This window comes from Pleurodeles waltl, chromosome 11, assembly GCF_031143425.1.
Source record: "Pleurodeles waltl isolate 20211129_DDA chromosome 11, aPleWal1.hap1.20221129, whole genome shotgun sequence".
NCBI classification, from domain to species: Eukaryota; Metazoa; Chordata; class Amphibia; order Caudata; family Salamandridae; genus Pleurodeles; species Pleurodeles waltl.
In genome coordinates this window covers 488458623-488485682 of record NC_090450.1, presented here as the reverse complement: position 1 = coordinate 488485682, position 27060 = coordinate 488458623, and the positions used below count along the sequence as shown (strand labels likewise).

The 27060-nt window shown below is 41.7% G+C and overlaps 1 long non-coding RNA gene across 3 annotated transcripts; it reads right to left on the bottom strand.

Annotated features, from left to right (window-relative positions):
• Positions 1-58: 58 nt before the first annotated feature.
• LOC138265807 (uncharacterized) lies at positions 59-26665 on the bottom strand. Of its 3 annotated transcripts, none has more exons than XR_011199424.1 (3): positions 26287-26665; positions 9525-9582; positions 59-1180 (listed from the first exon to the last, which is right to left on the bottom strand). It is a non-coding gene; the product is annotated as an uncharacterized lncRNA (long non-coding RNA). The 3 variants fall into 3 exon arrangements; XR_011199425.1 differs by having other exon boundaries at positions 9544-9582; XR_011199426.1 differs by lacking the exon at positions 9525-9582.
• Between the last annotated feature and the right edge of the window lie 395 nt (positions 26666-27060).

Genomic DNA, 27060 nt, shown 5'->3' with positions numbered 1-27060 from the left:
GCAAAGGACATTCTCTTTCTAATCCACTCCTGTATTACACATTAAGCCTTTCAGAATGTAACTTTTTAAAACAAATTGTATTGTTTTTTGCATGTGAAAAATGGCAATCGCTATCAGTAGGTACAAGGTAATCATATAATCAGTCAACAATACAGTTTCAGCTGCTTCAATAATACATTACAATCCCTGTCAAACCTCCCCCCACCCCTTCCTGCTTTAGTATATAATAAGAATGTGGTTCAGGTGTGGCCTATTGCTACCAGGTTTATTAGGCAGTCTACAATGGGCCTCTATCTCCTGCGGGGGTCCTTATTCCAAGGTCAACAGGTATAACAGTATTCATAGAAGGCAAGTCTACTCAGGCTTGGGACATTTGTCTGATGTCACAGGGCTCACTTTGATATTCCGGGTGGGGAGGGATCTGAGTGCGATGTTTTCAACTACTGCTTCCCACGCTCAGGCCATTTCCATGGGTCCCAGACCGCTTCCAGCTTCTCATAACAGGATGCCTACTCATACACTGCCCATCTTAAAAGCTCATTTCTCCACACACCCACTCTTGGGCCCTACTGAGCCTTCCAATAACGTGTGATCTCCCTTTTCACAAGCAGGAAGGCTAGATCTTGGAAGCTGCTCATGGACTTGTTTTAAGTTGTATGTGTCAACCAGCTTAAAAGACAATGTTGTAGGGTGTATGGTACCTTCCTTTCAATGATTCCAGTAAAGATACCTGTAATGTTCTCCCAGTAGAGTTTACCCTACAGGCACAGCCAAAACATGTGCAAGAAATCAGTCTCCTTCCCCTCACATCTTGGATATCTAGCATTTGTTGTGTGAAAATAATGGTTAACACATCTTCGTGTGAGATATGATCCAGAATGGAACCTTATAATGGATATTCACAAAAGGTGTGTTTGTCACAGGACTTTGAAGAACTATGGACAATCTCTTTACCTGTTCATTTTTGGTCAATGAGGAGTACAATATACAAAAGCTATATCAAATATGCAATGCAGAGTCAGAAATTATAAAGATGAAAAGTGTCAACAAATGATTTCTTGAGTTCTTGTCCATGATGGTGTCATCTCTTCAGTAAATTAAGTCCATGTGCCATGAAGTCAGAGAAGAGAATAACAGCCACACCAGCAAGGGTTTCACTGAATATTCCACTTTGTTGAGGCTGTAAGTAGAACAAGTAAATCTAAAATAATTTTAATACATTTCATTTATCAGTATTGTGAAATATTCTACACACAATTTTACAAAAATCAAGTTACACCTTCAAATGTTGAACTTTAGCATATATTAAATATATTAGTAGACAGATATTTTATCTAATTTTAAAGACATCTTTTATTAATATCAAATGTATGTCTTTCATAAAAAAACACTTGAAACCCACCCACCAATAGTAAAATCATGTGTTTATGATTATCAAAACTCTTCCTTGCTATTCAAAAGCCAAATTTCCATATACCAAAATTAATATCATAAGTATTCATCAGTACTTGAAAACACTTGTTAGTATATAGTAAAAAATCCTTGGCATTCACATTTATAGGGTTCTGTAGTGTATATAAAGTGTTTTATAGCTAACAATATTTTACTTGCATTTGAGAAAGAACATAACATATATCAATATTTACTTAATGAATGTACTTAATTACACAAAGAACAGTAAAAGAAGCTGATGAGTTTTGTTGATTTGTGAAATTTCCCTTAAAGATCTGGCAAATATCTGTTAACTTATGACTGTAGAGTCAGAAGTACCACCAGATTTAGAAGAAACAGCACATGTTATGAAAAATAGTGTTGTGATGCTAATGGAAACTACATTAAAGATGCCCAATAGTACTTCCCAAATGTCCATTGGAATGCCCTTAATGTATTTCAGATTCCCATGTATGATAAGTTGGTGAATATGTCTAAAAGCAACTTGCCTACCAGTCTGAGCGTTAAAGAGATGAAAGCACTGAATACATTAGGAAGTGTTCTTTTCATAACTATCTACCACACTGATAAACATGGGAATGTAGCTGTATTGGAGTTTGCTATATACATCACTGTATCTCTAAAATAGCTGAATGCTAGTACGAATTGTGAGAAAGTTGAACATATGGCATAACGTACGCCATTTGTATGTTTTCTTCTCCTTTTAGAGAAATGGGTCAATATTGGAATCCTAGACTTGAAAGAGTATAAACATCTTGATGTTAAAACAACAGCTATACCTATTACGTTTTCTTCCTAAAACCTATAGAGAGGCATCCAACATACCCTCTAGGCCCTTTATATAGGGAATTGGGTTTAAAACTGAAAGGATTTCATTATGTATTGACTTTTTCCTTTCTCCCGTAGTGGTCTGCCTCACTTCACTAATACAAGATACACAATATCTGTTGCAGTGGATCTATGACTTTCGCATGGAAAGATTTGTATAGTATGATGATTCTTGGGTTTAAGTCTCTATACCATTATCAAACTGCCCATTAAAGCTTTAGAATACTTCATGGGGAATGAATCAATAAGTTGTTTGAAACTTGTTACTTTGTTTCTTGAACTGACTGATTTTGTTTTGCCAAATAATGACATTTTAACCGGAATGACATTTTCCACTTATTTCACCTAAAGTATGGCACTGCCCTGGTTACCATGTATTGTGCCACCTTAAGACAAAATACATGTATGGTTTGGTGTGGGAGGGATGAAAATCTTCAAAACGTCATTTAGCAATTGAGACTCCAAATATACAGGCCCGTATTTATACTTTTTTTGCGCCGCATTTGCGTCGTTTTTTGACGCAAAAACGGCGCAAACTTGCAAAATGCCATTGTATTTTGTAGGTTTGCGCGGTTTTGCGTCAAAAAGCGTCGCAAATGCGGCGCTAAAAAAAGTATAAATACGGGCCACAATGTGCTGCTAGTGTGAAATGTACCTGTCACAGGATTATTGGATTATCATTCATTCCTATGTTCTAATTAATACAATTTAAATTTGTTGTCACAGTGCAATCTGACACAAAGAATCAGCAACTTCCCTTGATTTAGAACTCTATGGGCCCGATTAATATTTACCTGTTATTTTTGCTGTGAGATACCGTTGCTGGAATTAACAATACCAGGCAGTATCTCTCAGTGAGCTAAAAGTGATTACAAGTTGTTTTCCCTGGAATGAGGAACAACATGCTGAACTTTGAATACTGGTTCCAGTTCTGCATGTTTTCCCCTTCTTTGGGAAACTAATGGGCCCAAAACTGCAAGCATATACCACCTTCTTGGAGCAGGTGGTAAATGTTGCTGGAGCATTTTTACCCGTTGGGGAAGGACGGGAGGGTGGGAAGCTGAAAGGGGGCAGTTTCATTTTCACTCCAAGCTTTACCTGCTCTCCTCTGTGAAAGATGTGGGCGAATGTGGGCCAAGAACCACAGCTGGCAGCAACTTTACAGGAAGTCCTGCCCCTATGTCTCCGAGCCTGAAATGATCTGGTCCTGGGGTTCTGAACCAAATAATTCCAGATCAGGACGACCTTGGAAATGCACAGATGCCCATAGTTGTATTCCTCTTAGGGACACAGCTCAGGGCAACCCATAATGGAGCCCTTAATGTTGAAAAACATTACGTAGTACAACACAATAGGATGAAGTTGGAAAGTTTTTTTATTAGTCGGGGTTGATAGGTACTCACCACTAGTAAGAAGGCCACAATCACAACATAAGGTCCAGTCAAGGTCTCAATAAATGAAACCCTTGCTCAACCCTTGGTAGCTGGCAACAAGTAGACAGGCTTAACTTGGGAGACAGGTGTGCAAAGCATTTAAAAACACTAATACAGCAAAGAAGTAAGACACAACACACAATAAATCTCCTACACCAATTTATAAAAGTAGGAAATATTTTTATGAGTAAAATGACACCAAAATGCCAAAAACCCAATGTAGGGAACCAGAGATATGAACATTTGAAGACTAAAAGTAAAACTAGTGCTTAGAAGCAAATAGTGTTCAAAGGGTTAAAAAAGTTCAAGCTGGGCTGGAAGAAAGTCAAAAGTTCAAGCTGCCCATGATTTAACACTTTAACACTTACTTCCAGAAGTGTTCCTTGAAGCAGGAAAGTGGTCAACAGTACCAGCCCAGGGCTCTGGAGCTCTGGTTTGCCTCTTGGGGTCTAGGACTACATCTCCCACAATGCACCTGGTCAATCCAAGTAAAATCCAGGTGAAGCTTGTCAGCAAGGAGTTGTCCTTGTTGGTGTTGCAGGTAGCCCTTCCAGGACTTTTCAACCTGTTGCTGATCAGGGAGTCCACTCCTTATCCTTTAACCCCTTCGCTGACAGGCCTTTTCCCCCTCCTGTGCCAAACCTTTTGTTTTCTTCTATAACTTTTTCCAGCTATGGCAGATTTTTTAAAGCAATATACTGTTACGTCTGCTGAACTCTTTTGGTTGCGGGGATATATAGGGCTTGTAGGTTCATCAAGAACCCTAGGTACCCAGAGCCAATAAATTAGCTGCACCTTGCAATGGGTTTTAATTGTATACCGGGTATACAGCAATTCATTTAGTAAAATATAAAGAGCGAAAAATAGCTATCCAGGAAACCTTTGTATTGCCAAAATGGGCAAAGGATAAGGTGTTAAGAAGCAGTGATTAATTGCACATCTCTGAATTCCAAGGTCCCCATACTAACATGTGAATTACAAGGCATTTCTCAGATAAACATATTTTTTCCACACTGTCTTTCATTTGGAAGGAAACATTTTTTAGAAAGACAAGGGGCAATAACACTTGTTCTTCTATTCTGTGTTCCTCCAAGTCTCCCGATAAAAAGGGTACCTCACTTGTGTCGGTAGGCCTAATGCCCACGACAGGAAACACAACATGAACACATCACATTTTTACATTGAAAACTGACGTGTTTTTTGGAAAGTGCCTAGCTGTGGATTTCGGCCTCTAGCTCAGGCGGCACCTAGAGAAACCTACCAAACCTGTGCATTTTGTAGAACTAGACAACTAGGGGAATCCAGGACGAGGTGACTTGTGGGGCTCTCCCCAGATTCTGTTACCTAGAATCCTTTGCAAACCTCAATATTTGGCAAACAAAAAAAACATTTTGGTGATAGAAAGTTCTAGATTCTGAGAGGAGCCACAAACTTCCTCGTACCCAGCGTTCCCCCAGAATTCCCAATAAAAATGGTACCTCACTTGTGTGGGTAGACCTAGTGCCCATGACAGGAAATACCCCAAAACACAACGTGGACACATCATATTTTCCCAAAGAAAACAGGCATGTTTTTTGCAAAGTGCCTAGCTGTGGATTTTGGCCTCTATCTCAGTTGGCACCTATGGAAACCTAGCAAACCAATACATTTCTGAAAACTAGACACCTAGGTGAATCCAGGATGGGGTGACTTGAGGGGCTTTTACTAGGTTCTATTACCCAGAATCCTTTGCAAACCTCACAATTTGGCAAAAAAACACTTTTCCCTCATATTTCGGTGACAGAAAGTTCTGGAATCTGAGGAGAGCCACAAACTTCCTTTTACCCAGTGTTCCCCCAAGTCTTATGATAAAAATGGTACCTCACTTGTGTGGGTAGGTCTAGTGCCCACGACAGGAAATGCCCCAAAACACAACGTGGACACAGCACATTTTCCCAACGAAAATGGACATGTTTTTTGCAATGTGCCTAGCTGTGGATTTTGGCCTGTAGCTCAGCTGGCACCTATGAAAACCTATCAAACCTGTACATTTTTTAAAACTAGACACCTAGGTGAATCCAGGATGGGGTGACTTGTGGGGCTTTCACCAGGTTCTATTACCCAGAATCATTTGCAAACCTCAAAATTTGGCAAAAAATTCACTTTTCCTCACATTTCGGTGATGGAAAGTTCTCGTATCTGAAGGGAGCCACAAACTTCCTTCTACCCAGTGTTCCCTCAAGTCTCCCGCTGAAAATGGTACCTCATTTGTTTGGGTAGGCCTAATGCCCACGAGAGAAAATGCCCACGAGAGAAAATGCCCGTAAACACAACATGGACACATCACATTTTCCCAAAGAAAACTGACATGTTTTGTGCAACGTGTTTATCTGTGGATTTTGGCCTCTTGCTCGGTCGGCATCTAGGGAAAACTAGGAAACCTGTATACTTTTGGGAACTAGACACCTAGGGGAATCCAGGATGGGGTGACTTGTGGGACTCTCACCAGGTTCTATTACCCAGACTCCTTTGCAAACCTCAAATTGTGGCAAAAAAACACCTTTTCCTCCCATTTCGGTGATGGAAAGTTCTGGAATCTGAGGGGAGGCACAAACTTCCTTCTACCTAGCATTCCCCCAAGTGTCCCGATGAAAATGATGCCTCACTTGAGTGGGTGGCCCAAGTGCCTGCAACAGATAAGAGCCAAAAATGTGTAGAGATTGAGGGGATAGCACAGCGAGTTGATAAGCAGAACTTTTATTATTATATATTTTTAGGCTGACTCTGCTTTGGGGACCCACACAAGTGAGGTATCATTTTACCGTGAGACTTAGGGGAGCCCTGGGTGGTAGGATATTTGTGCTGACAGGGTGATCCTACAAAGAAAAGTGAGAAAAATGTGATTTTCCAAACAAATTTTGAGGTTTGCAGAGGAGTCTGGGCAAGAAAATGTTGGGGGATTCATGCAAGCCACAGCTCCCTGGACTCCACCGGTTGACCAGTTTTCAAACTAATCTAGTGTTGGTACTTTTGTTTCCCAGAGAAGTAGCAAGCACACTACCAAGACTCTTACTTCTGTGATGATCCAAACACTTAAATTGTGAAAAGAAACTCACTTAGGTTATGTTAAAAAGACCCCTCACCCACCCATCTAGTTAGTGGCATGCTTCATCGTAGGGGTCCCACCTAAGACACCTAGCATGTCATGGGTGTGCTTCAGCATCTGATTACAGCAGAGCAGGGTTTTTCATTTTTACCACACATACTGGTTGGATTTGGTATGAGGGTGAGTGATTGTTCAGTAGATCTAATTTTATTAACAATAGATTTCACAAAAATTAAATGCACTCTTAATAACTGAAAGGCCAAAAAACTGAACCAGTGACTCACAGCTTGTGAGCTGTAAAGCCGCGTCAAGGCACCAACCACTTTACAGTCCATTCACACACCTTTCTTACTAGACATGCACAAGACTATTCACGCCGCCAGCCGCGGGCCCATCACATTACAACACTCACATCAACAGAGAGTGCCATTCAACGGCCCATCACTTTCATATGCCCGCATGCCTGATACAGCAATCACACTAGCTGATGGGAGTCTGTGGACTGGCGTTTGGCTAGCAGTGTGGCCAACAGCAAGTCACTATTTACACCACCAGCTAAGCGCCCCTCCACGCACACTACCAGCCAAGCGCCACTCCATGCTCACCGCCAGCCAAGAGCTACTCCACACGCACTGCCAGTCAAGCACCACTCCACGCACACCGCCAGCCAAGTGCCACTCCATGCACACTCCCATCACTTTTTTTTTTTAAATAACAAAGAAACCACTAACTAATTATAACCAAGTACAAACCTACAAACTAAGTACATGACACTAATGTCAACCATGAAACTGAAATATGAAAATATAAAACAGGCAGTTTACGCTCACAGTAGTTCCCAATAATTCTTTTGGGTGTGGTAACTCCTGAAACAGCCAGCCACACACAGCCTAGGCTTTGAAGGACAATCAGGGCAGTACATATGAGTCTCCCTCCGGATACCTCTTCGGGCACAGACGCTACATTTCTTGGCAGGGAAGTCTTTTTTGGGTGTGGGAGGAATGTGCTCAGTGGTGACCTTTCAATCTATCCATAACCTCCACCACTGCTTCTCTAGGAACTCTTGCCTCTTCCACCACAATAAGGCTCGCTATGACAGATTCTTGAAATTTCACAAATTTCATCCTTGGCTCTGGAGACACAACAAAAGCATTAAAATACACAACAAAAGCATTAAAAGTTGCCAAATGGAAGAGATAAATTGCTGATTTCTTATACCAAACATAAGCCTTACGAACAGCAGTGTAAGGTTTCAACCTCTGATCTACTCCATCATCACCACCCATATGCTTATTGTAGTCCAAAATGTACGCAGGTTTGCACACTTCGGCAACCTGACCCCAAACAGTCACCGGTGAAGACGGTAGTTAGCTTGTAGACATCCCTCCTGTCTGCAAATTTCAGAGCTAGCAGCTCATCATTCCGCAAGGCACTGCGCTGTCTCCTCTCAAGTTTTTTACAGACAAGCTCCCTTGGATAGCCTTTCTGGTTAGAGCTGAGTGTGCCACAAGCAACAGTGTCCACTCTGAACAATTCCCTGAACATCTACACTCCAGTGTAGAAGTCATCTAGGTACAAGTGGTGATCTTTGTTAAACAGTCATCTACCAAGTTCCCAAACAATTTTCTCACTAACTCCAAAAGTGGGCGGACAACCAAGGGGGTCAATACTGGAATCCCTACCAGTGTAGACCCAGAAATTATAAACATATTCTGTACTACTTTCAGACAGCATATACATTTTAATTTCATACCATGCCCTCTTGCTAGGAATGTACTGCCTAAAAACTAAATGAACCTTGAACAGGACCAAAGACTCGTCCACAGCTATTTCTTTCCCTGGAACATAGACCTCTGAAAACCTATCTACACAATGATCAAGGACAGGTCTAATTTTAAAAAGATGGTCAGAATCAGGGTGATCTCATGGCAAGGCTAAAGCATTATCAACAAAACGCAGCATCCGAACAAGAAGCTCATACCAATTACGACTCATTGTTGCAGGAAATATAGCAGGTGCCATCAAGGCACTAGTAGACCAATATGAAGACAGTGACGGCTTCCTTATCAGCCCCATCAAAAAACTTAAACCTAAGAACTTTTTCAACTCTTCCAGTTCACCCGCTAGCTCTAGAGCGTGGCATACATCTGGCAGCCTGGTCTCTCAAATACTGCTCCACATACAAATTAGTCTGTTCAACAATCTCTTCAAAAAATACATTGTCCATAAACAACTGAAAGAAATTGGCAGGCAAAAACGTTTTTATATTCCCTCTACACCCCGGGAGACCAGTAAAGTCAGGCAACTCTGGCTGCTACATGTTTGGGGCAACCCAGAGTTCAGGTCTTCCAATGGGAAAGCTTTCAACCCCAGGCTGCTGCACTATTGGCACATGAGTGTTCTCCTCTAAAACAGGCCCTTCATCTGCACTGAGAGTGGCTTCCTATCATAAGATTCCTCTTGGACAGAAAATTCACTTCCAGAATCACGCAGTTCATCCTCTGCCTCTGATGCAGAGTCAGTCTCATAATCATGATCAGAAGACGACTCAAAAAGCATACCAACAATCTGCAGAGTGGTCATCCTGCGGCTAGGCATGATCCTTCCTACAAAAAGTAACTGGACAAAAGAACCACCAACAACCAGCACTGTGTAAGGTAAGTAATAAACAAAGTGTGGCTTTAGCACTAAGAGTTATACACTTAAAAACTATACCACTCACTTGCCTGAAAAAGCTAGACTCACCAGCAACTACTCTCCACAGCAGTCACCAATGATATCTCACTGAAAAGAAAAAAGAAAAGAAATTTACACATAAGACAACACACATGTCATAGTACACTAATCTAAGGACAATTTCACACACAATCCTGCATTTAGTAAACCACTTACAAATTGTCGTTCATGCATGGCAACAATAGTCATTTGGAGTAAATATTTTTTTATTACCTAAAACATGAAACTACGCAAACTGCTGGACAACCACATGGAGTCACAGCAAAGGAAGCAAAAGCTTTGAACTAGAACAAAAAGGAGAAATAAAACCTTATAATCACAAATGCAAATACTTTGTCAGTGTACAAACTACCCGCCACCAAACATTTAAAATTTTGCCCTTGTGTCTAGTGGTTTCTGCCCCCCTTGGGGGAAGTTGGACCTAATATAATAGCCCAGTCTGGCCCAGAGGAGGCAGAAATGGCCATGGGTGACCCTTGCCCAAGCGGCCACCCCCCACACAAAAAAATCAAAAAGGAATAAATCTCTGGCCCATTAATGGCTTCTGCCCCCTTTGGGGGCAGATGGGCCTAAAAATAATAGGTGCGCGCTGAGGTCATTAGATGGGGGGGTTCGGGTGGAAGGGGAAGCAATTCCTCTTCCATCCCTGCCCTGGAGGGTGGGGGCTAGCGCTTCCCCCATGAGCTGGTCCCAGGACGTAATGGTTATGTTTATGTTGCCTCAACGCTGCGCCACCGGACATAACCATTAAGTCCATGGCGTGGAAGGGGTTAAGACAGGTAATGTCCTTTTGTTATGAAGCCTTGTGAGTGCAGCAGGTGCAGTCCATATGAGTACAGTGCTCTTTTGTGCAGTCCAGGGGGGCAGTAGGACAGTCCTTCTTCTTCAGTTGTTTCTTTTGGGTCTTTGGGGGACCACAACTCCAAGTTTCAAGAATCTCTGAGTTGCTCGTTGGGACTACAGTTCCCACAGTGCACCTAGCTAAATCCTTAAAAGTCCACTGAACGCTGTGCAGCTGGACAAGAGTTGATACAGGTCACTCTCTGTAGCTCCTTTATACCTGTAATTTACAGAGAGCCCACTCCTGAATCCTTCAGAATCCAGGCAAAGTCCTTTTTTTTGTGAAGCTTAGAGTGTGCTGGAGGTGCAGTCCTTGTGAGTGCAAATCCTTTGGAGTGCAGACCAGGGTTGCAGCAGAGCTATCCTTCTACTCCTTGTAGTTTCAGGCAGCGATCTGAGTTGCTATGCAACTCTTCCATATTTATCCAGTGCTCCTGAACGATAAGGAGGTGGCATCACTTTCCAATAGAGTGTAGGGTGACAGACAATTTCCTCAAAAGTGTGGCATATTCTTGTCCCAGAAAGACCTATATCTTCAAAATCTAAAATGGAGAAGCTCTCTCCTGGAGGTTAAGATCTGGATACACTATCCCACTGGTGTGGCTAAATTCCCCTAACACTCCCCGTCCAGTCCCTCTTCTAATTCAATTACTAGGGCGCCTATTTGGCTGGGGTGCAGGAAGTGGGGGTAAACCTCTGCCCTAATTGTCGTTCCCTCTTTGAAGACCAGTTCAGCTACCCAGCCCCCTTCCTGCATTTTGCTCCGCAGCTTGCAGACCTACACCCACCAGATGTCCTTTTGTCTCAACGCTGGCCAATTCACACCTCATTAAGACAGCTTGGCTAAGCCTGGCAGAGGCTGGCCAATAAGAGAAGGGGTGCTGGGATTTTGCTTAGTCAGAAAAACAAGTTTTATAACTTCTATTCTGTGATAGTTTTAATAAATCTTGCATTGGCAAGTTGTTGGATTTAGTCTATCATTTTAAGTATTTAATAGATATTTTTAGCTTATTCCTATCAATAGGTATTCCTATGTTAACCTTTGGAGCTAATGCACTACAATGAGGAAAAACAAAATTGGCAGTTTTGCCTCACCACAGCATTTAAAACATATTTTATAATGTACCTGCTTATAGTAACAAGGCACACGACCCATGGGGTACCTAGGGGAGGCCTTAGGGGTGATTTATATGTGAGAAAGGTAGGTTAAGACTTTGAAAGTACCTTTAATTCCAAAGTCGAATTGCATGTAATTTACTTTTAAAAGCAACCTGCATAGTAAGGATGCCTTTAAAATGATGGCAGGCACTACAGCAGAGCGTACAAGTGCATTAAATCTACTGGGCCCCTAAACCTACATGCCCTACCATAGCCTCGGGACTTACACGCAGGTTGACAATACCAATTAGAATTATAGCTAATCACCATGCACTTTTTGCTAAAGAACACCCCCTCTCAGATTTGAAAGCTGTTGAACTTTTATATATTTCTTCATGTAGAAGTAACCATGGAGTCTGAGACAGTGAACACTGGCTTTGAGAAACAGAAACTTGGTTAGAACACTGAAAAGTGAGGAGATTAGCTGAAATATTTATGATGAACAACACACAATGTCATAAACAATGACACTGTTGGGAATAGGTTCAAATGCATCAGAGTTCAAGTTCACCCATGTAGAATACTGATACATATGAGATGATGTCTTTCCTCCTAAAACCTATTGTGCACGTTACTACAGATTATGATCACCACTTGTATTTCAAAAATCAACATAGCACAATACACTGTATACTGATTACTGATTATGTGTCCATGATTTAGAAGGTTTTCCATTCAAAATTATATGCCAACTAGAATTTAAATTAAAATTAGGGTCTTGTTAGGAGTAAATCAAATCACTTAAGATTTTTTCACAAAACTGTCCTGTTTGACCACTCAAAATTAAACTTGCAATAAGTTACACATTTTCAAGCTGACACTGTGGCACAACTGGTTTAAATAAGAATGTAAGAAACCTTTTACCAAAGGTTTGTATTTACCATGGTATTTGAGTAACTGAGTAGTTTTGTTGACATCACAATTCAAATTTATAGCTAAACGTGCATCATGTGCTTTGGGATAGTTTCATGCTTGTCAATTTTCTGTGATATTTTCAAGTGTTCTGTGCTATCTAGCAAATAATAAATATATTCAAATGGTGGCAAATAATTCATGTACAACTGTGGTGCAATAAAATAAATAGCTAGGTTAAGAGGTGAAGATTACTGGATTCAAATTCACCCTTGGCACTCGAGGATGCACTTTTTTGTAGTTGAATGAAAAAATATCTCCATTCTTTTCTTATTTTTAAATAGCATAGAACAAATAAAAGATAACTGGTTATGAATACTGTAGATCTGTGCCTAGCACCTTCTTAATAAACTGGTTATTAATTGAGAGTGGTAGGCAATTTACATTTTGGTGCGCTTAACATGGTCTTCACTTGCTTTTGAGTTATGTGTAGTTTTGGCACCAGACCACTGCAAGAAGTGATATTAGATGCCATTTTAGTCATTTGTTATAAATATGTCTACAAACGGTTCTTCAACCTTAGTCGTTGTGCCTTGAATAACTGGTTGATCAAAGATCAAAAATGTAAGATAATTGATTTTGTTCTTCTTCACTTTCTGATTACCATGCTTTACCAGGGCTTATGATCTAAAAAGTGGGAATCAATTAAGACTGATTTGGATGACATTGAGGAACATGAATGAACTAACAATTTGACACATTCATAAGGCAAACAATCTACATTATTAGAGCTTAAATCTTATTTATGATAGTTTGTTCCATTAAGGAGTGGGATAGTAATAGGATCTTTTGCTCTGTCTTCCTCATAAGATACTCATGAAGTTTTCAGAATTATCGTAGTCTTTAAGATGTGGCCTGTAAATACAATCTTCTATATATAATTAATTGATAAAAAATATACTAATCTATTAATTGAGCAATATTTGGATAATTTCCGAATACTATTTATATTGGTGTAAAATATTTGGTAAGATGTAGTCCTTTTCATATGCATTTACTATTTTACATTTTATTAGCATCTAGATATTAGGTTCTAAGCCTGTTTTAATGTGTTTGTTCGAAGATATATGTTTTCAATATTATTATGAGCTATAGATATGTTGTCACATGTATTCATGCATACCTATGGTATTAATTTTGGTGAATGGAAGTTTGACTGTTGAATAACAAGAGATTTCTGATGGTTTCTTATGATTTTACTATTGGCCAATGGAGTGGATGGGTTAAGAGATTTGTAAAAAAAAGAAAGGTTTCAAATAGCTATGAAGATGTTTTTCAGATAAAGAAAGTAGAGCTGTCTACTGTTATTTTTAGCTTACATTTCAGTGTTTTCATATGTAGCTTACTTTGTAATATGCTGAGTAAAAAGCTAATTGTATGAATTTTGTTTGTATTTGCTTGAAATTGTTCTGTTTGCAGAGTTAACCATTAAAGAGCAGCAAAATTAGAGCCTTTGTTTTACAGGGGGCTCTATCTACAATCAGCAGTATATTAGGAAAACCTGTGTACCCCCCACATGAAATGATGATACACCTCAATTGTCAGCAGTACACACAATCCAAAAACATTCTCTTCTAATTTATACACAAAAAAGCTTTTACTGCAGGTGCTGTTATGAAAAAACACAATACATGAATTCACACCATTTTAACAATAGCATTTGAAACTACAAAAATTAAAGACAGATATGGTCCTGCCCTCTCCTGTCTCTAAAGTGATACAGCTGTAAAGCTTTAGGTTGAGTAGGATAGATCTGAGTAAGTGTGAATGGTATTGTACTGGTGACTGCAGAGTAGCAGGAGCGGCAGGAGAAAACTATGGTGAATTAGGTATCCTCAAAGAATTTGCTGAAAGATGGACAGCAGGTTGACCTCCCCAGATGAACATCCCCTGAAATACTCTAGATCAAAAGTCATGGGCAGTCTCCTTTGTTTCAACGTCCTAAACAACTTCTGAGAACATTTATACCAACTCTACCTTGATGTTGTTGATGGTGAAGAAAGAATGTACTGTCAACGGAGACCAGTGTCTTGATGTCGAATGACAGTGGAATGTTTTAATATCCCTTGGGACTTCTTTGATGTTGACTAATGTCTTAACACCAGTCTCAATGGCAATCATACCTTCGACAGTCAGCAAAACTCTACCGTCCTCAGTGTCAACTGGGACCAATGGCTCTTTCTAGTTTGATGGCTCACCTCAAGTCTTCCGCTAAGGGAGTTTTTAGAGGAAACAGTAGGACATACTGTTACAAAAAGCCCCTCCTCTGTGCCCTGTAGACTTTTCTAAGGCAGATTCCTGGCTTTTTTCCTGCAGGGTTGAAGCCTAATTGTTTCCCTGTTCTCTAGGGAGCACCTTGGCATTTTTTTTTACATTTTCTGACAACGCTGCTAATACTTAGGAACATGGTCCTCTGGCAGGCAGACAATATAGAAGCCATGGGACTCAGACAGAGCATTTTTTGTACCACAAGAGGGTCACTTCACAAATTAAAATGGCACTTTATGAAGAGAAAAATAAAATGTCTGTCAGAAATTATCTAAAAACACCCTCATATGCCACTAGATATTGAAAAGAAAATTAAATTATTTGGAAATATTTCCATTATGAAAAAAGTCAAAAGGCTGAGCTCAGTGCTCCAGGACCCTGTTTCCTGGAGCTGGAAAAAAGAACCACCTCATTATCACCTTTGGGGTATGATGGGACAGGGAAGGAGGTTGATTCTTCAAAACAGTCAGTTTTTCAGTTTTTAAGGTTTGTGAAAGACGTTTCAAGTCACTGTTTATTAAGTGATAAGTGAATGGCTATTTGGATATAAGTGGCTTTCTTTATAAAATAACAAATTACATTTGGCCAACTGTTTGCCTTTTATTGGACTCCTGCTATATTTTACTTATTTCAGAAGCACTTTTATGCCTGTATATTTATATAACCATGACAAAGATTCATTTGGCAAAACAAAATGCATTGGGTCCATTGTTGCAATAAAAAAAGCACTTGCAAGTTGAGTTTGCTTGTGAGTGTGTTCTTCGTTGTGGAGTCTCAAAAGCTGGAATGTAGCACAAGTTACCCGACATGTCAAGAAACTCCACCTCTATAGGGCTGAGGTTAATGGTATCCCAGGATTCACACATTTCAAGAGTTGAAGAGTTCCCTGCTAATGCTTCAAATCCCTTTCCTTTAAAGCTATGAGACTCGACTCCCCCAATTCTTTCTTTGCGTAAGGCACAAAGACACATCAAAGTGATTTACTTTTATGGTGGCTGGCATTATATATACTCAACCCTTGCTTTTCTGCCCAACTAAGCTCAATTTTGATGATCTAATCTTAACATCAGAGCAGCCTAAAATAGCTATGTGTGTAATCAACGTTCTCCAATCAGTTAGAGATTGTACCAGTAAGAAGGAGAACCAGGATTGAAGCCTGGATTTCATGCTAATGGCTGAAACCATGACACATAGCCATTACCCAGAGATAAAAAGTTTTTTAGGAAGCCCCTTTCCACCTTTTGCTACTCTCTGGCGTTGACCAAACCCGGTAATTACACTCCATAGTGGGCTGACAGTGGACTAGTTGCATGATATAAAGCCAAACCAGGAGGATGTGATGCACCCTCCTAGCCCTGCTTCAGCCCACTGATAGTTGGAATTCTTTGAAACTTAAAGTAGTCATATGTGTTGACTGTAGAAAAGTACCATCTTGTCTGGCATGTTACCCCCATTTTTTACATATATGTATGTTTGTTTTTGCTTGTGTCACTGGGATCCTGCTAGCCAGGACCCCAGTGCTCATAAAGTGTGCCCGGTATGTGTTCCCTGTGTGGTGCCTAACTGTATCACTGAGGCTCTGCTAACCAGAACCTCAGTGTTTATGCTCTCTCTGCTCTTAAAATTGTCACTGCAAGCTAGTGATGAATTTTACCAATTATCATTGGCACACTGGGACACCCTTATAATTCCCCAGTATATGGTACCTAGGTACCCATGGTATTGGGGTATCAGGAGATCCCTATCGGCTGCAGCATTTCTTTTGCCACCCATAGGGAGCTCAGACAATTCTTACACAGGACTGCCACGTTATTTCACAGCCATTTTACACTGCACTTAAGTAACTTATAAGTCACCTATATGTCTAACCCTCACTTAGTGAAGGTTAGGTGCAAAGTTATTTAGTGTGAGGGCACCCTGGCACTAGCCAAGGTGCCCCCACATTGCTCTGGGCAAGATCCCTAGACTTTGTGAGTACGGGACACCATTACACACGTGAACTACATATAAGTCAAAACCTATGTGTAGCTTCACAATGGTAACTCCAAACATGGCCATGTAACATGTCTAGGATCATGGAATTATCACTGGGGGGACAATTCCATGCATCCCGGGTCTCCAGTATTGACCCCGGGTACTGCCAAACTAGCTTTCTGGGGTTTTCTCTGCAGCTGCCGCTGCTGCCAACCCTCAGACAGGTTTCTGCCCTCCTGGGGTCTTGGCAGCCCAGTCCCAGGAAGGCAGAACAAAGGATTACCTCTGAGGGAGGGTGTTACACCCTCTCCCTTTGGAAATAGGTTTTAAGGGCTGGGGAGGAGTAGCCTCCCCCAGCTTCTGGAAATGCTTTGAAGGGCACAGATGGTGCCCTACTTGCATAAACCAGTCTACACCGGTTCAGGGAGCCCCCAGCCCCTGTTCTGGCACGAAACTGGACAAAGGAAAGGGGAGTGACTACTCCCCTGTCCATCACCACCCCAGGGGTGGTGCCCAGAGCTCCTCCAGTGTGTCCCAGACCTCTGCCATCTTGAATGCAGAGGTGTGAGGGCACAATGGAGACCTCTTAGTGGCCAGTGCCAGCAGGTGACGTCAGAGACCCCTCCTGATAGGCTCTTACCTGGTTAGGTAGCCAATTCTCCTCTGAGGGCTATTTAGGGTCTCTCCTGTGGGTTTCTCAGCAGATTACAAATGCAAGAGCTCACCAGAGTTCCTCTGCACTTCTCTCTTCGACTTCTGCCATGGATCGACCGCTGACTGCTCCAGGACGCCTGCAAAATCACAACAAAGTAGCAAGAAGACTACCAGCAACATTGTAGCGCCTCATCCTGCCGGCTTTCTCAACTGTTTCCTGGTGGTGCATGCTCTGAGGGCTGTCTGCCTTCACCCTGCACTGGAAGCCAAGAAGAAATCTCCTGTGGATCAACTGAATCTTCCCGCTGCTAACGCAGGCACCAAACTTCTGCATCACCGGTCCTCTGTGTCCCCTCTCATCTTGACGAGCATGGTCCCTGGAACACAGGAGCTGCATCCAAGTGTCCCCGACAGTCCAGTGGCCCTTCTGTCCAAATTTGGTGGAGGTAAGTCCTTGCCTCCCCACGCCAGACAGTAATCCTGTGTACTGTGTGAACTGCAGCTGCTAGGGCTTCTGTACACTTTTGCAAGACTTCCTTCGTGCACAGCACAGCCCAGGTCCCCAGCACTCCATCCTGCATTGACCTACTCACTGAGTTGGACTCCGACTTCGTGGGACCCTCTTTTGTTGTGCTGAGATGACCGCCGTGCTCAGATCTTCTGAATACCTGTTCAGGTACTTCTGCGGGTGCTGGGTGATTCTGCATGAGCTCTCTGTTTCTGAACCCCCTCTGTCTCCTCCTCCAAGGGGTGACCTCTTGGTCCTTCCTGGGCCCTGTAGCACCCAAAATCCTCAACTGCGACTCTTGCAGCTAGCAAGGCTTGTTTGTGGTCCTTCTGCGTGGAAACAACTCTGCATCCTCCAGCACGCCGTGGGACATCTTCTGACCAAAGGAGAAGTTCCTGGCACCTTCCGTTGTTGCAGAATCTTCAGCTTCTTCCATCCGGAGGCAGCCCTTTTGCACCTTCATCCGGGGTTTAGTGGGCTCCTGCACCCCCTGGACACTTGCGTGAATCTTGGATTTGGTCACCTTCCTTTGCAGGTCCTCAGGTCCAGGAATCTGTCTTTGGTGCTTTGCAGTCAGTTGTTGTCTTTGCAGAATCCCCTATCTCGACTTTACTGTCTTTCTGGGGTAGTAGGGTAACTTTACTCCTACTTTTCAGGGTCTTGGGGTGGGGTATCGTGGACACCCTTAGTGTTTTCCTACACTCCCAGTGACCATCTACACACTACACTAGGCCTGGGGTCCATTCGTGGTTTTTATTCCACCTTTGAGTACATGGTTTGTGGTGCCCCCTAGGCTAGGCCTATTGTCTCCTATTGTATTCTATTGTGTTCTACAGTGTTTGCACTACTTTTCTAAGTGTTTTACTTACCTGATTTTGGTTTGTGTGTATTTTACCTACCTCCTAAGGGAGTATATCCTCTGAGATACTTTTGGCATACTGTCACTAAAATAAAGTACCTTTATTTTTAGTAACTCTGAGTATTGTGTTTCTTATAATATAGTGCTATATGATATAAGTGGTATAGTAGGAGCTTTGCATGTCTCCTAGTTCAGCCTAAGCTGCTCTGCTATAGCTACCTCTATCAGCCTAAGCTGCTAGATCACTAATAATCTAGTAATAAGGGATAACTGGACCTGGCACAAGGTGTAAGTACCACAAGGTACCCACTATAAGCCAGGCCAGCCTCTTACATTGACTAAGTAAGAGAATTATTAAAAACCATCTTTACCTACCAGTATTTTGAATATTTCTCGATCCATGTTTGCCCTTTTGACCAAACACAACTGTGTTGCGTCCTACCAAAAGTCATAACTTTAGTTTTATCAAAGTTGATTGTTAAGTGTTCTTTTTGCAGTGCTTATCAAAGCCAATTCCATGTGAGGCTCACCAGGGTTCTAGGCAGTATTACAAGGTCACCTGAATAGAGAAGGCACAGGTGACCCTCCCATTTTGGGAGTTAAGGAATGTATGGGCAGAAGCTTATTAGGGAGGTCTCCCATGAAGAGCGTAAGCAGTGCTGGTGTCAACACATTCTTGGCACAGCTCATTATTAATCTGTTCCCTTCTTGAGAGTTAACCCCTAATGTTCAAGTCCACAGATGCCCAATTCACCATATGGAGTTCTTTTAATAACCGTAAAATATTACTAGTGATTTTCAAGGTGGAATTTGCATGCAGTATCTGTAATAGCAACTGTAGGCAAGGAACTCACTGAGCTTCCATTTGACTGTGTAGAGCCCAGAGCCGGCTGTGAAGCATGAAGGACATGCATGTAGTATTTTAAAAATATACAATTGTTTATTTCAGTTACACAAGTTTTGCATGATCCTGACAACTTAATAGGGTACCACAATGCAAAGGGTGATAACATTTTATACAAATGGTAGCATTGTAAATGCAGCTACTTTGAGCACATGCTGTTTTTGGTGGGTCCATTAGGTGGGCCATGAGAGAGTCCATGAAATTGTCCGGATTTTGCCTGACTATCTGAAAGTATACTAATAGGTGCCCTTAATTTTGGGACTTCACAATGCTGTGATTTAACAGTGCATGAAGAGTGCATGATACATTTTTGGGTGATTGCTAACAACACTATTTTCACCACAGCAGAAATGAATACAAAATGTTCCTGTTCTCTATGTTTTTCCCACATATACTCAAAAAGAGTGAGTGCGCAGGTAAAACCGTTAAGTGACGGATTGCAAATTTCCATATGCCTTAGGGAGCATGCAATTTAGCTCATGAAGAAAGCTATACTGACCCTTAGTGGGCAGTCAGGAGGAAATGACTGAAACATGTTGACCAATATTAGATATGTGAGAGTACATTAAGATCTGTTAGCACATCCATCACTGTTTTAATCTTATCTACGGGTGCCAACATTAAAATACACCATTTTGGTGGGCATCCTAAAGACAGTTGTAATTCACTTTTCCTCTGATTTCTTTGAGAACTATCCATTGAAGTAAAACCCTGCTCTGCTGTAAACAATGCGTCACAGCACACCCTTGATGCCCTAGGCATCTTGGGTGGGACCCTCATGGTGAAGCATACCACAAAGTAGGTCGGTGGGTGAGGGATCTTTATAAGAATAACAAAGATGATTAATCATTGGAATAAACATAGGGACAGTAAGGTCACGTAATAAAACTACCCAAGAATGTGGTGAAGTACTCATTTCTTTTGTTGGTGTATACAGGACAAACAACAGAAAAAACAATCTGTTTGGCCTTCTGTATTGCTTGGGCCAATATTATGTCCCATATTTAGATTTTCAGTGAAGCAGTAATTGAGTTCACTGTGTGCTGTCATTGGTAAATAATTGTGCCAAATAGTGAGCATGCTGCACTGTACAAATTCATCATCAAGTGAGTTTGATAATTAAAATAGGTTACCATATCCTAGCGCCTCATATCACACTCATATGCATTGTTGTAGGGTATTTTGAGTCTATAAGTGAAAAAGTTCAGTATCACCCTAATCCCAAAGTAAATTTAGGTCCTTTTGGGAATTTGTGGGATCCTGACTACCAGGTGGTCATCTATATAAAGATGTAATGTGCTAAATTAGGGTAACTGTTCTAAAGAGCATTCTACTCTAGGCCACATTCTTGCCACATTCATAGTCGCTGCTCTGAGCCTACCCATCTCCAGGGTGCCAGAAGTAGAGGCTCTGGAATTACTCTACACTCTATGTGGTAATGGCGCCCATCATCATCATCACAAGCTTTATTCGGTCATTTAACCATCAAAGCATCACAATACATTCTAAAAAGAAAAATAACTCATTTAAAACCTAAACTAAGACAAGTAGCTAATAAATAACTTTAACAAATCCCAAAGTACTCATATAAATCCCACCCAAACAGTCATCACGAGATCCAATTTACAAAACAATTGCGTTTATGCCATGCTGCCATTAAAAACTTACTAAGGTCAAAAATTAACACATTAGAACTAAAACGTTTTAAAACCCTTAGTGCTATATTACATTTGCTCAGCCCCATTTCTCAACAAATTTTATAAATCCATTTTGACCGGGGAAAGGAATAGGCAGGGCTAAAAAACATAAAGTGCTCAACTGTTTCTGGGGCACCACCACATGCCGGGCATGTATTGGCAGTAACAATTGACCCCCAGCTACTTGTCAATGACATCAAAGGCAGGGTCCCAAAGCGAAATCTAGCATATAAAGCTTTACCCAATAAATCAGGTATGATGTCTAAATAAGGTTCGTACCGTGGATACCACATAAAATCAATAAAAAGGTTAGTTAATTGACCGTGAGATTTGTGACAAATATAATCATTCCTTACATGAGCCCAGTATACAGTTTTCAAAACAGTTTTATGGGATTTCTCTAATTTATGAGGATTCTCCCAGTAATCTCCCAAACCCAAAGTGCGAAACCAATTGGACACATGTCCCAAGGAATATTAGCAGCATTTGGTCTCTTTAATAAATCAAGAAGTGAAATCTTATATATATCCAATTCGGGGACAGTCCAGATCCTTACCCAATATAATAAAGGTCTTAGAGCTATTAAATCAGCTACTCGTTTTAGCCCTAGGTCAAGGAACATTGGGATCAGTGGTGTACTGCGGGGCCACGCAATCGGGGCCCTCGCAAAGTTGTTCTCACCCACAGCTAATCTATTGCAATTGGAGGATCCCCGTACCTGCACACCATAGACAGATGCTCCCTGTGCCTTGGCCACATAGATCTTAATGGCTGGAGATTTAGCTTTTGTGGTTGTGCTCTTATAAAAACGTAGGATAGATGCTGCTCTATGCTGTAAGAGCCCCACGTTTTTGCTAATCTGATCCTCCCAATGTAATTTACTTGTTAACCTCACTCCCAGATAGTCTATTGAACTAACCTTACTCAGAGGGCACCATCCAAATTGATAGTGCATTTCTTGGAGGGTCCAGAACTGAACAGTAATTTTGTTTTACTAAAATTCAACTCCAGACCATAATCACTACAAAATGAATTAAATATATCGATGAGAATTTGTAGGCCCATAGGTGTCTTTGAAATAAGAAGTGAGTCGCCAGCAAAGAGAAGAATAGGAATTTTCTGTGCATTCAGGGAAGGGGCATCATTCTGACAAGAAGTCAAGACCTGTACCACCTCATTAATAAATAGGGTGAACAATAATGGAGCCATCACATAGCCCTGACGAACTCCCCTTAAAGTAGGGATTTTTTCAGTCAGCTCACCTTGATTACCCCATCTCACTTGCGCATATGTATTTTTGTCCAGCCACATGAGTATTTGAATTATATTAACTGGGGTCCCTAATCTGTACAACACTTCCCGCAGTTTTTCCCTTGGGAGAAAATCAAAACGGATCGCAAGTCTAAGAACACAACATACGAATGTTGCTTAGCAAAAACTACATATTTCCAATATAAAACAGCCAACCTAAAAACCTGAGCTACCGTACTGGTTTTTGGTCAGAACCCCACCAGAAGAGGATCTGATTATATAAAACCCAACTAGTTAGCCTCCCTAGAAGTTGTTTAGCAAAGATTTTTTGTAAGTTGTCAATGAGGCTAATTGGTCTATGCCCATTTTGTAGATAGGGATGATTTCAGCCCCTTTACACGTACTCGGAATTTGTCCCCCTGCAGCGATTTTATTCTAAATTAAATGTATGTACCAGGACCATATAACTGGTTCTGATCTATAAAGATCTCCCGGGAGCTTTTCCGACCCTGGAACTTTACCTGGCTTAAGGATATTAATTGCATCAAGGGTTTCTTCCAAGAAAAAAAAGATGTGTTTCTCAAGAACATTGATACCCTCCCCTAGTGGATCAATCCAAGGATTCACATCCTGCGATGATGAGAGGACCTGATTTCCATCAGGAGAGTCAAATGCCAAGCCGTTCTCAGGTTTGACAGGAAAAATGATCCACCCAGCTTTCTGGTTGTATGTGGTTCCTTATACTACTCCTGCTCCCTCTTTTTTGTTTGGACAGCAGTTCCCAAAACAGCATATTATTATTTGATTTTGATGCATCCTATAATTTCTGCCAGATGGAATCTTCCCAGGATCTTTTTGCTTGTGATATAACCTTCTTATGTACACATCTGGCTTGTAGTGTCTCCCCCAGGGAACCAGTCATAATTGCTGTTTTTAGCCCAGACTTTGCCCTAGAACAGGCTTCATCGAACCATCCATTGTTGACCGAGTTCCCACCCCGGGGTTTGGATCCAACCTTCTTATAAAAATAACTCTGCAGTTTTAAAAACAAACTATCATATATATTGAGAATAGGGATGTCGTTGGCATCCTGTTCTTCATACGGTGCCAAGCTATCTATGAACAGTTGGTAAATCCCGCGTATCAAATAGGGGTTGGACATCACCTTTGGCCACCTAAGCCTTGTGGAGGTATTGTTTAAACATGGGGATGGGACAACTGCACAATGGTTATTAGATGTCATCCTAAATACATCCCCAGAGAGAGAGAGAGAGAAGCAAGGGTTAGTGATCGCTCTCACATCGTGGGACCACCTTCATATCCCTTAGCAAGGGCCATAGCCTAACATCCACCAAAAAGTAATCAATAGCACTTGTTGACCTACCTCGTTTGAAAGTGGGCTCAATATTTAAATCAGAGGGCATGCGGCCATTACAGGCCCTAAGGCCATACTTTAAACATAAAGAAGCCAACTGTAAAGCCACACAAGAGCGGGTACAATACAGGTGATTATTTAACTGAGGGATTCCCCAAAGTTCATCCTCTTTGACCGTTAGTCCACTAAGCAGAACAGAGGGTTCGAAAGTGCAGTTCAAGTCCCCTGCTATAATTAAAAAGGACGAAAAGTGCAAGGTATCTAAAAATTCAGATAATAATATTAAAGTCTGAGACTCAGAACCTCGTGAGACAGATCGGGCGTAAACATTAATAAAAATAATATTAAACTTCTTTTGGAACGAGATTTGCATACCCATTAAATCAACAGAATCAATATCTAAGATCTTATAGTCACATTGCAATTTCTTATTTAAAATAATGAAAAGCCCTCCTTTAGCGTGACCAATCCCCTTCTCCGATGGTTGGGCAGATATACTAAATGAAAGAAACCTATCTATATTAATTTTACTCTCTGCCCAGGTTTCCTGAAACAAACAGATGTCCTGGTTATTAATAAACGCAGTCCAATCTGGGTCGGCCAATTTTCTTTCAAGTCCAGCTAAGTTCCAAGTCATTATTGATAATCCATAGTTGTCTGACTCTAATCCATATGTAGAGCAACTACTCCCCTCCGTGTCTTTGCAAGCCCCAGATTACACTATCCTGATAATTCCATTTATGTGCCAATCCTCAGTATTAATACCAATTGGTACTTCCTGAGCCGGGGTAATTCATACAGGTTTTGGCTGCACAACGGAATCTATCTCCTGATTGTAATTTGAGCAACCATGAGCAGCATTCAAGCAGACACTATAAGGCTTCAGTTCAAGGCTAATACCCTCCTTCTCATCTCCCTGTACTGGTGAGTACATAAGTCAGAGGCCAGGAGTTGTTCCACCAATACCTTATCAGGGAGATGAATAGAAATTAAATCAAAGTTTGAACCCGGGGGACTGCATCTTTCTGCTGCAAGAATATCTGAACGGATAATTGAAAGACAGTTCCGTCTGGTGCGTAGCCAATGTATTACCTTGTTAATCTGGGATTCATGATCCACAACAGAGCCCGATGACAGCTTTGGGACATCAACCATATAAATGATGTTATCTCCACTTTTTGTACCTAAATCTTGGGCCATAGTTACTAAATCTCTAGGATTACTTCAGAAGGGAGAATCAACAATGATAGGGGATCCCAATTATTTATCCATAGGGGGAGGGGTATCAACCTCCTTACCCACTGTTTTAAAAGTGTCATACCTCTTTAGTCTTCGCCTGTATTTAGGAACATCAGGGTGGGCAATGTTGCATATCAGATTCTCTGTGGGATCCCCACAGTTAGATTTTCTGTTGAGACCCCATGTGTTGCTCGTAGGGTTACTTAGAAGATCTAGATGGTGCCTCCCTGCACCAGGTATAGGCAATTTTTCGCAAGGAGGGAAGTTTACTAGTCCCCCTAGAGGGATATTATTAGATTAAATTATTTTAGTCATAGCTGGTATATCATCCCCCCTTTTCTCCACATCACCCTGCTGGCAGATGCACCCACATTGATGGATCATTTTTTCCTTCATTAGTTTTGATAGAAGTATGTCCATGCTTCTAACTTCATCTACCCTCTGTAGAATGAGTGCCATGTTAATTCCACTATCTGGTGGTTCCAATCCTTTGGAGATTAACGGGTGGGGCTGGCCACGGGATTATCCCCACTGACAACTCCTGACAAGGATTTAAGAGTGCCCATAAATAAATCCACATCCTTTGCCAATGGATCAAACCGATTGGTACATGGTATATTTGGAATCACCCTGACCACAGGGCTTAATGGGTGGGGAATAGGCATAGCTCCATCAGAGAGAATAACCTACTGACAAAGTGGAGAATTAAGGACACTACGAGGTGTTGCCTGTGGGGGTAAAGCAGTGTTCCTTATTATAGGCGGTTTCTCCCTCCTAACAACCTCTGTGGGAGAATCCAATATTTGCCTCCCCTTCTTCCCAATAAAAATCTCTGGAATTTTTCCATTTCAGGGCAAGACCTTCTTAACAGGTAAGCTCCTGGCTGAGTGGATATCAGATTTCAAAATAGCCTCTACTTCCTCGAACAGTTGATCGATTTCATTGAGGGATTTAGGTTTACATCCAATGGCCACACTTGCTTGTTTCCTGAAGCGTTTTTTCAATTTTTTTGTATAATTAATTGGCACAGGTAGGTCAGCAGCCTTCATTTTCCCCATAATAACTAATGAAATGATGCCAACCCAAATAAGGAAAAGAACCTCTAGCTCTTACTTGGTGCTTGCTTTTCCAGCCAAAATGGTGGTCCCTGCCCGGCCTCTATCGGGCGATAACGGGCGAAGACGGGCTTTCTGCGTCCCGCGCAATGACACGTCAATTTCAATCCCAGCTGCCGGAAGTTTGGAGCCTGAGTGCCTGGGGGATGTAGTCCCACCCCGGGCCGAAGGAATAAGCAAATACGCGTCCCGCGTGAGGACGTGTCAATTTCAATGCCAGATGCCGGACGTCTGGAGCCTGAGTGCCTGGGGGTTGTAGTCCCACCCTGGGCCGAAGGAATAAGCAAATACGCGTCCCGCGTGAGGACGTGTCAATTTCAATGCCAGATGCCGGACGTCTGGAGCCTGAGTGCCTGGGGGATGTAATCCACAACCCCTGTCCGAAGGAATAAGCCTATGTTCTTCCACCCCATGTGACAGAAGCATCAACATGATGATGTACCACTGTCACATGATTGCCTGGTGTGGGAGCTGCTTAACAGTTAAAGCAGTGAAGGATCTTGGTGTAATATTGGATACACAAGGCCAGATGTATGACCGCTAGAATTAGCGACTCGCAATTTGCAAAAATTAGCAACTCGCAAACTATGAGTCGCTAAATCTAATGTGTGTACAAAACTGACGTCCAGATACCGACTTGCAAACGAGTCACATCGTTATTACTGATCTCGCAATTTGTGTTAAAAATCACCTATTCACTTCCTGGGACAACTGAAGGACCCTTCAAGGAATTGGTGGCCCTCGAGAATCCTGCACAGAAGTCAGAGCACAT